At 42.6% G+C, this 15,900-nt stretch overlaps 3 protein-coding genes across 8 annotated transcripts in view; 2 read left to right on the top strand and 1 right to left on the bottom strand.

Annotated features, from left to right (window-relative positions):
• Positions 1–15,900, top strand: part of Hipk (Homeodomain interacting protein kinase) — a 126,342-nt gene that overhangs the window by 501 nt on the left and 109,941 nt on the right. The window lies entirely within an intron of this gene.
• klar (klarsicht) overlaps positions 1–15,900 on the bottom strand; it is a 135,327-nt gene that overhangs the window by 44,264 nt on the left and 75,163 nt on the right. The gene's annotated exons all lie outside the window — the stretch shown is intronic.
• The window catches only part of LOC108658398 (kunitz-type serine protease inhibitor 7), a 192,817-nt gene that overhangs the window by 144,198 nt on the left and 32,719 nt on the right, over positions 1–15,900 (top strand). The window lies entirely within an intron of this gene.

Genomic DNA, 15,900 nt, shown 5'->3' with positions numbered 1-15,900 from the left:
GTCAGTGAGTGACGTGGTAGATACCCTCTACGTGTAGAATGCATTTGCAGACTGTTATACTAAACATAAGTGACACCATTCGAAACTAATTTCGTTCTTCATTACTCTCAGAATCCCTTTCAAAAATTATAAATAATTTTCCTATGGAGTATGCCCAACAAAACCATCATCTATTTCAAATTTTCAATGAATAAGTCATAAGCCACAACAATTGAAACATCTGCGCTTGATGAAGCATTCTTTAAGTTGGTTATCTAAGAGAGCATTGTCTACCTGGTGTGTGTGGATTAAATGAAAATCCTTGGCTTTCTCTGCGGGCATTAAATTTCAATTATTACAACATCAGAGGGGCCACGGCCTATTGGGTCTACTTTCTGCTTTCTATTTATTGCACAATTAACAAGTCGTTAGCCCAAAAGTTTTTTGTGATTTCGTTATTTTCGGATCTTTCAACTAACGTTACGCCTGGTGCCAGCTGTTAGTACATTGACCACAGAAAGGTAATATCATTTTAATTGCCACCAGGCAGAGACCGCAATAGAAAGAGTAATATAAAGAGCGAGAGGGAGAGAGTGAGAGGGGGGGACAGAGACAAGTTCCCGTCTGCTTAAGTAACTGGCATATTCAACAACTCAACTCAACTACCAAGTTGATCCGTAATCAACCTTCGAATGAAAGCCCAACCACGAGGCGGAGCTCCCCGGCAGCAGCCTTGTTAACGGCTCTTGGACAACGCTTTGACCTTGTCCATTTGGCCAACTGATGGCGGTCATTTGGCTTGGCTCTCTATTTCTTCTATGGACCACATTTGGCAGACACTTAACGAACGTTAATTGCACTCGAGTGGCCCGAAGATCACACGACGAGTGCCTCGAAAGTGTTTTCGGGGCTTGTTCGACTTTGTTTTTGTCTCTGCTCAATTTGGGGGCAGCGCCGTGTTTGGTAATCTGATAGTTTCGAGTGCGGATGATACTCGAGTGGCCGGTGTCAAATGTGCCACAGATTTGGGTGAAGAGGTTCACTGAACTCGCTGCAGAAGGTCGAACGTAACAGTTAAAAGAACGGTTTGGGCTCTAGAAAGCTTAGCCAAGTCGAGGGAATACAAAGTAAGAAGAACTTTAGTTGAGCTTGATCTCATTTCTCTTCTCTTTTCATCTGTGACAATGGACACTCTGCTCTCTCTCTCCCTCATTAATCCATAAAACTGCTCATCTGCCTCTTAATCTGAGTCTTCATTAAATAAGCTATGGCTAGCCAGATGGATCTTTCGCTCTACGTGGAGTGGATGCCTGAGTCATCTCTTCCTCTTTTACTTGAATATGCATCCGTTTCTCTCTCCCATTCAAGTAAGACCGTTTTAGCTATACAACCACCTCCCGTTTCCCCTCCCTCCCCACCTAGCCATCTCTCATAATCCCATTTCGTGCAAATCCAAATCGGATTACAAGTCCATTGTTAATGGTAAAACATTTCTCATGATTGATTTTACCCCCACCAAAATTGGTCAGCAGCAACAGCAACAGCAACAGCTTAACAGGCTGGAAAACATGGATATGTACAGACAGCATATGAAATATGGATATGGAATGGAAATGCATATGACTGCCGATATATCAGCCAACTAGCAACAACAACAACAACAACAACAGCAACACAAAAGAGCTAAACATTTCTCAATATTGCATTGCGCTGACATTTTCACAGACACAGAGCAAACAGCGGCGCATTTTCACCAGTTTTTCAACAGTTTTCCCGAAACTAAAGCTGTCCATGACAAATGATTGCAGCAATCAAACGAAATTAGTCAATGAAATTGGCAAACATTTCGGCTAATTAGTCTTAAAACGAAAACAAAGCCAAGCAAACACTGTGAAGTCGTCTAATTGCGCAGCATTTGAGTTGGGCAATTGGAGTTTTCCCAGCAGCCTCGCCTGGAGCCGATCGTCAGCAGCGAATGTCTACTGTATGCAAGTCAAGGTCAGCCGATTGCAGCACAATCATATCTAACGCTGCGGGTCACTCACTACTCTCTGCTGCCCTAAGCCCAGAGTCTTCAAGAGAACCCATTTTTAGTGCGGCCCCTAATCACCAACGTTTACCAGCCAATTGAGCTCGGGGTCGTGCTTTATAGTTGTCTACATACATATATATATATATATATATATATATATATATATATATATATATATTAATGAATATGATTTATGCTGCAGCTCGTCTCAGCTGTCAAAATTATTTCGAAGCTAACTGCATTATGCACAGATTATATTTCACAGTCAATTTAACAGTTAAAGAGCATTCAGATGCAGTATTTCTAATGAGTCAAATAACTTTAACTTTGTACTCACTAAACTTAGTTGAATTAGAAACCCAAAGTAACCCAGCTATACAGTCAAACAGCTATTGCAAAGTTCATATGTAAAGAGAAATCCAGCCATATAACATATAACATATTATATCCATTAGCTAAGCAACGCCTTGTTTATTTATTGCAAAGCAGAACTCCATTCATTACTATTATCATTATGATTGTTATTATTATTATTATTATGGCTAATGCTCGCTGCAAGTGCAGCAGTTATAATTGGCATGGACGCGAAACATAAAGATTATAATCATGATAATGATCGTTCGGTTGCCAGATTTGACCTCCGTTGACCCCGTTGCACATCCTCTGTCATATAACAGGTTGCCAGCTTTCTTGGACAACTCGTAATTGGGGCGTGGCAATGCACAGCACATAAAAAAAACACCGCACAGTAATTGAAAGCCGACATTTTGGCAAATTAAGTGCCCATAAAAAAAAGCCAAAACAGTTGTACAATGGACAATGTAATTACCAAAAACTGCCAAGAGAGAGAGAGGGAGAGGGAGAGGGAGAGAGATGGCGAACGAGAGACAGAGAAAGAAATCAAAATCCATTACAAATAAAAAATTGCAAAAACGAATTAAATAAGCTTGAATAGTTGATGCCAAATGAACGCAGCTCAAATGCTCTGAAGGTGAAAGAAAATACCCCATAAAAACTGTTATGATATTATACGATATGATATGAAATTTATGATGTACATTGAATGGTACTCTATAGATAGTTAATATGATATACCACAGGATATCATTGATCATTGTTTTCCTATGTAGCTCATTAGACAAATCATAAAGTCGATTCATTTACTAGCTATTACGTTCATGATCTCTATATCTCAATCATTTATAATTACTTTATTTCTATATGCTTTCGCATATGTCGCTTGCAGGCCTCTATTGAATTTGGCTTTGACTATATCTCAAATAAATTTGTTCGTTTCATTTAACATTGCAAATGAGTTTTGGGTTTCAGTTGCAGCTTTGCTTTTTTGGGGCTGCCTTGTCCTGGGGGGCTGCAGCAGACACCAGGCAGGAGACAATGGAAAAGCGCACTTTCACTAACAGCAGGTGGAGATGCTCACACAGTAAACATTGGCATCAAGTGGCATCTGCAGCGTGTTGCTTGTTTCTCTTTGCTTTTTTAACAATTACGACACCTCAATTTGCGAGCAGAGGCAGCTCGAGCAAAAACAACAAAACGACAGCAACACAGCCAAGTGCCCAGAAGCTACAAAATCAAAGCACACATAAGTCAAGTGCTGCACCGCCTCCTCCAGCTGTTGCTGCTCCTCCTCCTCCTCCTGCTGCTGCTGCTGCTGCGACAGACTCCACGGCAACTCATTAAGCGGCAAACGGGTTCATAACTCTGCAACATGCCGGGTCACATTTGGGGGTCAGTCTCTGCCACAGCCACAGCTCCAACAGCTCCAACATCTCAGCATCTCTCTCACTTCCGAATAGATAAACGTCGCAACGTCGCCGCTTGATCGACGACGACATGTGAAGAGAGCCGCAGCACGTTGCACAGATCTCGGAAGCTCGCGCAGCAATTGATTTTTAAATGCAAAAGGGTGGGGGGCGTGTTCACCTGGCCAGGTTAAGGGGTAATCTACAACAAACCGACTACGTGCCCGGCTAGCAACTATTTAAGGCACTTTCGGGCACAAATATAAATATTATTAAAAGTAATGTGGGCCCAGTTCAATAACACCCAATACAATTGGTAGTTAGGCCTTAAGATATTACCTACCCAATGTGAGTTGAGTGCGGTGAAAGAGACCGCAGCAGCCAAGCAGCAAACCCACAACAACAACAACAGCAACAATAATAATAACAACAAACATAGGCAGCCAGCTAAGCGTGCTTAATGTTCAATTGTTTAGAGTACATTGAACTGAAACTGTGGCAAACTGTGGCAAAAGCCTCAGAAATCAGCTGAGAAACCCAGTGGCAAAGAAAACAGAGAAAGATTAGTTATATATAGGTATACATAAAGTATAAACTATATATATATAGCCTAGGCAGAAGATGATATCAAGACAGAATGAAAGAAATGCTATTATATAAAAGGATAATTAGAGAGGGAGTGGGAGAGGGAGGCAACACTTAAAGTGTTGATTGGATACAGATGGAAAATGAAGAGTTCAGTTTTAATAGACCAAATTATTGATATCTATATGAGAGCATAGAGAGAGAGAGAGAGAGAGAGAGAGAGAGAGAGAGAGAGAGAGACACAAGGCAATCATCACTGAACAATAATTATATTGCATTAATTGATTAAAATTCCAAACCGAACTAACAATTTAAGACCTCACAGCATATGATAATACTCATATTAAATATACGTTTACAAACTATAAGAACTGAGATATTTGCATTAAAAACCATCAGTCATACAATCAATTCATCCTTATAAAGCCACATACATATATGAAATCCTTATTTGTTATACTACACAAAAGTTTAATCATCATCAAAAGAAGAAAAACCCAAGTCTTAATTGAAATGTATTTCCAAGTACTAGAAATATCATTCGCTATCTATCTTGCCCATTGAGAGACGACACATGTAGGCAGCTGACAAAGGACAACCTGTACAGGTCTGTCTGCCACTTTCGCCACATCTATTAGACGCATCTGTAACAAACTAATGCACTGAATTGCGCTCAATGCCAGAGAAAGTTTAACTGATCTGCATTGTGTGGCAAGGCGACAATAGGACCATAACGAAGGCATCCTAAGGCACACACACGACACACTCCACACACTCAACACACACACACACACATACGACATTCACACATCAACGCCTCTTGATTTTTATTGCGTCTGCTGCCGATCGATTGAAGTGCATAAAAAAATTTGCATAGCGTGGAAATAAAAGCAAAATTTATTGGCAACGCGTCGCCGTCGTCGTCGTCTTTGCTGAGGTTGGCAACTTTATTAGCAATTTGCCAAACGGCAATTTGAATAAACGAGCAGTGGCTGCCACCAGGTAGGCAGAGCAGCACACACACACACACACCTACACTTGAATGTGTTGCAAGTGGGCTTATGATGCTGTTGCCATGTGGCAAGACTTAACAAGGATTAATCAGGCGCAGCGAATTTCAAACTTATTTATGTGTCGAAAAGGCGCTGGAAGAAGAGGAGAAGGCGACACCCTTTGTTGGGGCAGCATTAGAAAGTCTTTGCTGTTGCATTTGTGGCGCATGTTGCAGCTGGTGCATGTCGCGCCGCAGACATTCAAATATTCAAATTGCGAAATTTGCAATTCTCACCTGTGTGTGAATCCAACACGTGGCGATTGCCTTTGTCACGTTTCACATTTTTGGCTATTGCTAACAAATATGAGCGCTGGGCGCTGGGATGTGCTGCCCCTCCTCCCATCCATCCAGAGAGCACTTGAATGGCAGCACAGGACAGGAAAAGCGAAAAGCAAAAGGTTTTCTTGTTTTTTTGTTTTTGCCGTCTGCTCGCTTGCGCCATATCAAACGGGCGAATCGCTGCACTGACAGAGAGCAAAAAAGCAGTACACAATCAAATGACAGCCACTGATGCAACAGGCAACAACAACAGCAACAACAACACATTGTAGCACTGCCGGAAGACAGACGCTGCAAACGAACCAACGTACGAATTGTTTTCAATATGCCTTTGACAGACAGTCGGACCGGAGCACTCGACCAGTCGAACAGTCAGCCGAGTCCAAAAACTGTCAGACAGACAGTCCATTTCGAATTCGAACTCGAACTGGGGTCGGCAGCGCACTCCACAGACAGACAGGCAGACAGACAGTCGGACAGTGCTCAAACAGATGCAGTTGGGCCTAGGGCAAGCCCAGCGATCCGCAGCGCATCTTGCTTCAAAGCGCTGCCTTTGTTTAGATGGCAGAAATGAAGGTCCTCTATGCCCAGGCCGCGTTCACTTTTATCCAAAGTAATTGCTCGCTTCGTTCCGATACTGATCAAAATGCTGATCATCATCATAATGATCATTGCAATCATTGCGAGGCTGGAGTCGCTTGTAATAAAAGTTATCTGCAGAGCGATTGCAGCGTTGACTCGCTGCATAATTAGCTAATTGCATGAAAGCCTAATGCCAGACTAGCCAGAGATCGATAATCTAATAGAGCTGTTCAAAGATGGCGAAAGAAAGTAGCTAAGTAGGGTAGAGTAGGGGCATTCTGAGAAATATTCTTCCATAGCTCTCTATAAGTTCAAGGAGCGAAACTGAGTTGCTTTGGCCTACAATGAAGTATATTTATATATATCATAATCTCAAATACTTTACTCATTTGGCTTCCAGTCATAATCTCTGGAATCTCCTCTGCTCGAATGTCTTTCGAGTTCATTAAAATTTAGCTAAATTGTAGCCTCAACTATAATCAAGTCCGGCTCAATGATAAATTCAATTAAAATATAAAACATTATCGATTTGTCGAATACAGACTTAATAATTAGGCAATAAATCAGGCAATGAAATGCGAAAGTCCATTGCATTGGGGCAATTAAGAAATTGCATTCATAACAAAGCGCGAATCGAACGATTTGTGCACTCAAAGAGATGAGTTGAGTGAAAGCGAATGAATGTTAATTGCAAATCGCTAAAGAAAGACCCTGCTAAGAGGGGCGTGGCAACATATAATATTTGTGATATATGTATAAAATACACTGTATATACATATATATGTATATCTCAATCTGGATTCCATTTTAGTTTATTGAACGTTGCAATGGTTCGTTCCCCTCTTCGCGCCAGCCATGAAAAATTGAAATTTGCACGCAAAGCCAAAAAAATTATGACCGCCAAGACTTGGGCAGGCAGGGAAATGGCATCTTGTTGTTGATAGTTCAACATGAGAAATGGCAATTTTAATTGCGGAAGCAAAAACTAAATGAAAATAGAAAACAACAACCGAAACCGAAAATAGCTGGAAAAACTTACGCAACACATGTGTGTGCGATTGCTGAAGACGGAGATCAGAGATCTGGGACCTCATAGGCATCATTCTTACCTAGAAAGAGAAGAGCAGAAATAGACAAAGTTAGTGGATTCGATATAAAGTATGCGAGACATATATACACGATATAAGTAGCAGCTATATTTGGTCTGCAGGCAAGGGAAATAAAAGAGAGAGAGACACATTGGTGTTCTAGTCGGGAGTGCTTTACCAGGAAATACCCGATTCCAGAGACTCCTTTCTTGATTTATATGTGTGCTATGAAATAAAAACTAGAATGTAATATGCAAATACTTTCCAACAACTTCCTTTCCCAAGTTACCTCCATTTCAACATCTCCCGCATCGATAGGCTTAACTGCCCAGACATCGATTACTCTCCATGGTAGACTTTCGAAATGCATTTGCTTTGATGCATTTTGTCTACTTTTCTGGCGACCTAATGAAATGCACTCCAAAACCACATCAAATTTATGGGCACACGGGGAAGAAAAGAAAAACCACTTCCCAGACAAACAGAATCGACAGGGCTATAAATATATAATTTATGTCTAAATAGGGCCAACGGCGCCGTTGTTTAGATCTTGTAGAGCAGCAACATGTTTGACAACAGGCACGACGGACGATGATCATGATTTGTTTAAGTGAAATGTTTGGCCACACTCTGGCAGTCGAATAATCGCCAGATGCCCAATGGATAAACAATAATAACAAATGGGAGAAATCTTTAACATGTATAGAACATTCACAATTGACAGCCCCAGAGAGAGAGAGAGAGAGGGAGGGAGAGAGTGCACCATATGCCCTGTTATGGAAAATACCAAAAATGGGCGCCATATCGGCATTCACAGAGTGGGTGTTGAGTGGAGGTGGGTGGAGGCAGGAGTGGGAGTAGGAGTAGCTGGCGCTGTTATAGTTTGTTATGCTAATTGAATAAGGGCAAACGAGAAAAGCTATTTTCTAGCCAAGCACATGCCACAATTTATGTCTAGCCACAACAACAACAACAACAAGCACGGAAGAAATAGATTTTCACCCAATTTTCTAGCTCCGTGCATGTGGCAATGGTGCATGACATTTTCCGAATGAGCGGGCGTGGCAGACACGCGACAAAAATGCAGCCAGCCAATGCCGGTTGAATGCCTGGAAAGTACTTTCATTCGAGCTGCATTCTTGATGCAGACGATAACAGGGCAATCGATAAAGCACTCGATATCTAAAGCTGACCCACTTTGCAGACATATTCAACTGATAAGTGCATTAGTTTGGGCCATAAATCAATGGAATTCTGATATTAAGAGCAGCTAATAAAATATTGTGTATCATAGAGAGTGAAGTGTCAATCGATTAGATAAGATTAATGCATTTAATTGAGAGGCGAAAAGCTTTCAGATGTGACCAAAATAAGTCTGTTGAGTGTGCCATACAGTCAATCCATTAGGCTGTTATCTCATTGAAGTAAATATATTATTTTCTCTAATTAAGAGGCATCAAAAATGCAATCAGACAGAGGAGTTGTGTTCAAAGAGGATTATATTTATAGTAATTCAACTTTTTTCAGTCTAGTTTATAATTATTATCAATTAGTTACTCAATCCATACTTCGATTCAATTTCAATTCAACTCGCATTCAACCACATTTCAACTCTCATTGTCCTCCTTTAACCTTTCGCTGTATTTTAAACTCCTTTCTAAGCATATGCCACACATATTCAATCACAACTCCTCTAGCATAAATTTTTACTTAATCTAAGCACTTTCCCCTCCCTTGGCCATACTCACTCGCATTCTCATAGCATAAACAATTCGTAGCACGTTTTCAAATGTTTATTTAGCCGGGCTTTGTAGCGCTTCAATGGCTAACAAAATGCCAAAACATTTCAAATTTATTATTGCACGAGTCAACGAAGCTGAGGCCAAAGCCGCCTCAGCCAGAGCTAAAGCAAGACATCAAGCGGAGCCACGGCTAGAGCAAATAAATCTTACAGTACGGGGCGTAAGTACGAGCCGCACAGTGCATGCAAAATGTTTATGCAAACAACGAGGAAAACAACAATAGAAGAGACTGAAGCGAAAACGTGGCCAATAGGAAGGAAGCCAAGGCCGCAAATAGGAAATGCAATTGCCAAAGCTTGGGTGGCATACCAGAGACAAGTCGTGGAGAGAGGAGTGGAGGGGGCGGGGTGGACTGTGGTGTGTGTGGCATGCAAGCTGTTGTCATGTTCATATTTGCATGTTGCAGCCACCAACACCGGCCATTCATGCATGACGCCTGGCGCAGCTGGAGATCAAAGTCCCATCCCCCTCCCTCGCACGATGATGAGCCAGCCAATGATATGGCTAACTTGCTTGCCACCAGCAAGCAGGACGCATGCTGCCAAAAGGACGCGACGCTCCCAGGCGAGTCGGCGGGGTCAGAGTTGAGTTCACAAAACTAAAAACTTTCTAAGCCATTACAAATTGTCAGCAGCCAGCAGCTGGAGAAATACAAAATGCAATTTCATGGCTTGTCAATCAATTTGCAGCTGTTGTTGTTGTTGTTGCTGCTGCTGTTGCATTTATGGAGTGAAAACTGTAGCGGTGCCTGCAAAGGGTGCCAAAAACTGTCGTTGCACTGCTGCTGATTTATGTGCCACAATAGTTCATATTTTTCTCGACTGTCTTCTGTCTTCAGCTGCTTCTTCTTCTTCTTCTTGTTTTTCAATTTTCCTACCTTTGCTGAGGTCAGAGGTTAACATAATATTTTTTGATTGCATTTCAATTTTCACATTGGGCCATAAATCTTGCACAAGTGGCAAATTAAAAGCCATAAATTATTGCAATTCCAATCGCCAATTGCCAATTGCCAATTGCCAATTGCTCGCTGCCAATTGCCCATTCCCATTGCCAATACTTTCTGTGCAACATGCTGCGCGGCAGGCCAGGCAACATGTTGCCGGCGCTGGTTGCCTAATTTGCGCTGCGGTTCGCTTTTCACATGCCTTAGCCAGAAATTAGGAGTCAAAAGGTGTGCGAATTGTAATTGAAATCTGTGTTGTCATCCCATTGGACACCTGTCATAAGCTGCTGCCGCCGCAGCAGCAGCCGTTGATGCAGCCGCGGGTGGCACTGCACTCACAGCCTCGACTCGATGCAGTTGCACGACTTTGACTTACTCTCCACATAAATCTACGTAAAAGACACTCTGTCTATGAGTAAGCTCTGCCGGCACTCCCCACAGACATTTGTGCGCCACTTCGAGGGTCTGAAAAACCCATTAAAAGGTGACTAAGTCGACACAGCTGCCACTTGAACCGATGCCACTCTCATCTGGAATTCTCTGCAGCTAGAGGAGTGGTTTACTCTATATATTTGGGCAGTAAGTTCTTCCATTTACTACGCAGATTGAGGTCTCCCTTGACTTCATAAATTCTTAACGCCTTTCTCTGCGATTCGGTGCACTTTAATCTGTCATTTGATAGTTTTCTGTTGCTTTCATTATCTTTAAATCACATCATCAACGGACAGAGAGACATAGCTCTCTTTCCTCTCTCGACGCTACTCTTTTCCTTTCTCATTGCGCCAATTGGATCCGCTCACCTTTTTTCTTAGCCCATATAGAGTATAAACTAAACTTGCGGTAATATTATTTCCCGTTTGCCTCAATTCCCGCACAAACGAAATTCAATTATCACAAATCATTTACATGAGCACATATCGATATTCGATATCGGAATGTGTAACAAAAGATCGTGTTTCGTTTTCCACACTTCCGTTCGTTTGTGTTGATTTATTGTCGCAACGCCCCACGCAGCCTCGGCTGTAATCCTAAACCCCAAAACGAGGGCTCCACGGCGATGTCAAGCCCAAAATAAATACATTTTTGAGGAATATTTCAACAAAATCATTTGCCACAATACAAATCAAAGCGTGGGACGTGGGCGCCTGCCGCTCAATTGGGTAAGACAACATGAGCTTAATTATTTTTAAATGATTTTCCAAAAGCCAACATGCAGCAAGAAAGGGAACGGCAAATGCATGTTGCACATGTCGTTTCGGGAATCTCGGATTGGCATAGTCCCCAAGCTGTGATACGGGCTTAGCACCCACGCCAGAAAACAGCTCGAGTGAAGCACAACAAGCCCCAGTCGAATGTGATAATACAATAATAAAGTTTTCAACGCTTACAAAGCAATCACCCACAAGTCACATGCCGCATGCCGTATGCCGCATGCAACTTACAAGACACTGCCATTGCAGCAAAGACTTTGTCATTCCGTTTGGGAAGCTGCTCGCGTGACGTTTCCTCGGATCGCATCTCCCTGGCGGCGCACTTTCAATTGATGAATTTCATGTTGATGTGTTTATAATGTGGCTTAAGGCTGAAGAGGATTGCTCTTTGCTGGATTTTGAATAGGAGTTGGATTGCCAAATGGAAAAGGTCAAAGTGCAATGCAGATACATTGTAGGAAATCTGCTAGATGAAGGTATGTGATACTAGGGTGCTAGGGATTACCTAGATTATCCTGAATGCTTTACTTGATTAAAAAGATTCTGCGATGTCTTCCAAAGTATAGTATATAGTATAAAATCTGGCTTAGTCACTTGGCTTCTTATATACCATCCGATATACCCTACACATAACTCTTCAAATTCCTTAATAAAATCAAATTGAAACAGCTAACTTTTTACTGGCCACAACTTTCCAATTGTAAACTCTTGCGTTGACTATGTAATCGCAGTTGCAGTCGCAGTCGAGCCCATATATTGAAAGCCCACAGCTTGAAGTCGTTGTTGACCCAATGATGACTTATCCAATTGTAATTTACTTTAAACTCTGTCTATTAAGTTTTAATGTTATTGGCGCCTTCAACTTGAGACAAACTTGGCACAAAGACAAAAGAAAAAAGACGAAGAGCCAACCAAGAGCCGCACCCAAAAAACATTTTTGGACTTTTTTGTTATATGCCTTCTCATCAGAGTTGGTTCAGGCGGGTCTATTTGTAATTCAAGAGCATCGCGATAAATCGAATTGTAATAGATGCTTAGCTACGATATGAGTGTCTATGTGTGTGTGTGTGTGTGTGTGTGTGTGTAGCTCCAGCAGAGGCTGGGCACAGTTCAAGCCGAAAATTTGTAATGATGATGAGCTTTCTATAAGGTGAAAGCCACAAAGAACGACCCAAAGACGCCCACTAGATGTCGACACAAATTGACTGCACCCGCAGCTAAAGTATTACCTTGCCAGAGTTGCCAAGGCACACACACACACATATATATATTTTAATTGCAATTTATTTGTTAGTTGTACAAGCCGAAATAAAAAGTTGTAGTAGTAGCTGCAGCAGCCAACAATGTTCAATGGAGTTGCCAGGCGCACGGCCAAATTGAATTTTCCTCATTTAAACAAAAGTTATTTGTTTCGTTTTAATTAAAATTTAAGCTGCAAGTGGATATAAATAGGAAAACAGAGCTACGTCAGCTGCTGTGCAGCCCCAAGCTGTTAAGAGCAGGCAGCTTAGCAGGGTTGCCAACACACCGACACAATTTCATTTCACCCAGAGTTGTCTATACCGAAATATCAATGTATTTCCTCTGCTTCCTTAGGATTCGGTTTGGCCTATTTAAGCAAATGAGCAATCCCTTTGATCTTCATATTGAGCAGCTCTTTTACTTAGAGTCCGATTGGCAACTCTGCTCGTAATTGAAGCCCCGCTGAGCAACTCCAATCTTTTCGTCACGTTCAGCAGAGGAGATTCTCAAGCATTGACATCAAGCGGAAGCGATTGGTTTCTGGCTCTTCTTCTTCTTCTGTTTTCGACTTGGCTGGATCAGAGCTCTGCAATCAATGGTGTGAAAAGTGTAGAGTGTGGAGTGTGGAGCGTGGAGCGTGTCGTTGCTGCATTTCGTATAGATTATGGAAATTGCGCTTGTTAAGCAGCAGCAGCAATTGGGTCTATCTTTCCAGTAGCCACCATCTCCAGTAGCCGCTTGGTGTTCGCCTAATGCCATGTTCTGTGCAGCTAAACAACTGGGATTAAATGCGAGCAGAGCTGCAATCAGCCGGCGATTGTTGGCCCTGGCCAAATGTCAGTGCCTGGCCTGGGCTGGCCAAATGCCACACAATCAGCGTCGCTGGCAGGCTCAGCTCGAGTGTTGCTTCTTACTGCGAAACCCATTTACCCATGACCAGCCGAACGCCCCTTTCCTCAGCCGCAACGCCCACCTGTCACTGGGGCCCTGCACCTGCCGTTGGCTTCTTAAGTGCCTGGCTTTATGCACTGAGAAGTTTCGACACAAAAATGTGTCTGGTCTGTAAAACTGTTCACAGGTCGCGTAAATGGTTTTGTTCCCTTAACTAGCCTGAAATGTTGCCAACTGCAGCTACACTGAGCGAAACTTATGATGAGCTTTCAGTATCTAACAAGTCTATTTTTCCATACCCCACCTTCATTATACTCTTAAATTGCATGTAAATAATTTGGAAACATTTCAAGTCAAAGTCTTTTCATTTCTTTCATCTCAATCCCAATTTGCTCTTCACATAAGTTTTATTAGTTTCCCTGTTTCTCTGGTACTTTTCTCGCAGTGTATTGCCGCTTAGTCGAGCATAACAATTGCGCCTTATATTTTATGTGCATTCTTTTGCTGCTTGGACTGCATTCGCCTTTTGCCTTTTGTTTATTCGCGCCCCGCCGCATAAAAAGGAAAAAAAAGTAAAAAATTCGAAAACATTTTCAAGTTTTTCACACTCGCTGCAAAACTATTTGGTTTTGCATTTCCGCAGCACTTTCCTCCACACACACGCACGCACACGTTTCAATGGGGCATGCAACATGGCTTAGAGACGAATATTTCCGGGCTTTATTTCGCTTAATTTTTGTTGCTGTGCAAAGTGCATCAAATGGCGCTCGTCAATTATGCAAAGTAAGGGGCCAAGTTTGGCTTCCTTTTGGCCCTGGCCAAATGAATAGGTTCGCCTGGCTGTCTAAGCCGCTTTGCATAATTAGGCAGTTAACCCGCCTTCATAGAGACCTTTCATTTCTCCTCTGCTTTGCTTGATGAACCTTGCGTCAAGCATTTGCATAAGTCACTCAAGAGCGCAAGGCACGAATTTGATGCGGGTGGCCATCAAGAATAAAGACGGGGAAAAGACAGAGGGGAGAGAGAAGAGCGTGGCTAAGTGAAAGCCTCTTCTTCACATTGACAGTGGCTATGGCCATGTGTGGCGCGCTGCATTGGCTGCTGGCTGTTGGCTGTTGGGCTTAGCCTTGTGTTAGGTGTCGACAGGGTTAGGCGAATTAATTTCTTTACGGCTCTGTTTGGCCCCTGAACAGATGGCCCCACGGCGATAAGCTGTACAACTGCGACACAGACCCAACTTGGAGACGACAACAAAAACCGAACAAAAATACCCGAAAAGAAATACAAGAAATGAAAACATTTCATTTGCTTTCAGCAGTTGCTGCTGCTGCTGCTGTTGCTGCTGCTGTTGCTGCTGTTGTTGTCACTTTTACCCAGGCGAGCGAGTGGAATACGTTTCGGGGGTTCGGGGTTATCATCTTAAAGACATCTGCAGAAAATGCAAACCCGCAAGGGGGCGGCACAAATGCACTGGCTACAAGCCACAAAACAGCGCTACGCAATGTTGCAAGCGACTCGTCGCAACTACAAGTGGAAAAGTATTTGAGTGGACTAGAACGACTGTCGAATACTCGCTCACAGTTTAGTGAGGATTTAATAATCAGAATATAGTCAGTCCGCACAAGTTGAGAAGAGGTTATCGATTAATTTAATCGATAAAGTGTTTTAGTGGATGCTACTTCATTTACTCACAGCAGCCCATACACATCTTTATCTATCCCGGCCTCCTTTACTCCAACTCTCATACATATCTGCAAGCCAATATACTCCTCTCACTCATTGAACGAGCATAGCAAAGTGTTGACTGTGGGGAAGAAAAATTGTTTCTTTGCTGGCTTCCGTTGAACTTGGCCCCCCTGCCACCTCTGTCATACTCCGCCCATACTCGAGTACCTCTGCAGCCTCTCCATTAACAATCGTCGAAGGTCAGACGGCGTCAAAAGCCTTTTCATATTCGTGGGGGCGTCTCCAACTATTCAGCGGGACACGCAGCTCGCCAGGCAAATCAAATGCTCAGCTGAAAGGAAGCCAATGAACTCGCCAAAGAGTTGTCGATGGCGGTGCTGGAAAAGGCACTGAAACTTCAGTTGATTAGAACCGCATGTTGAGCGAGCGAGCTGAGTAAAGCACAGCAAAAACCATAAAAGGAAATTGTTTCTAGTGTGCCACTAAAAATTATGAGCGCGGAAATCAGTGAATGGAACGAAACTATTAAAGTCTTCGGAACGCGAATGTGAATGGAAATGGAAAAGGCAATTGGAATGGGAATGAGAGTACGAGCAGAACAGCAGAGCATGTTGCCAGTTTGCACTTGACCCTAACTGGGTCTCTACACTTCTTTCCGCAAGGGCACACAAGGGGGTACGAAACAATAGACTGAGAGCGCCAGCACATGCCAGATGTTAATTATTTTTCTTCTCGTTTACATATAGAGAACATGAGACCAAAT

Source organism: Drosophila navojoa, chromosome 4 (genome assembly GCF_054131105.1).
Source record: "Drosophila navojoa isolate 15081-1374.11 chromosome 4, UAZ_NAV_1.0, whole genome shotgun sequence".
NCBI lineage: Eukaryota > Metazoa > Arthropoda > Insecta > Diptera > Drosophilidae > Drosophila > Drosophila navojoa.
The sequence above is the reverse complement of the archived record's forward strand: the minus strand, read 5'-3'. Positions and strand labels throughout refer to the sequence as shown.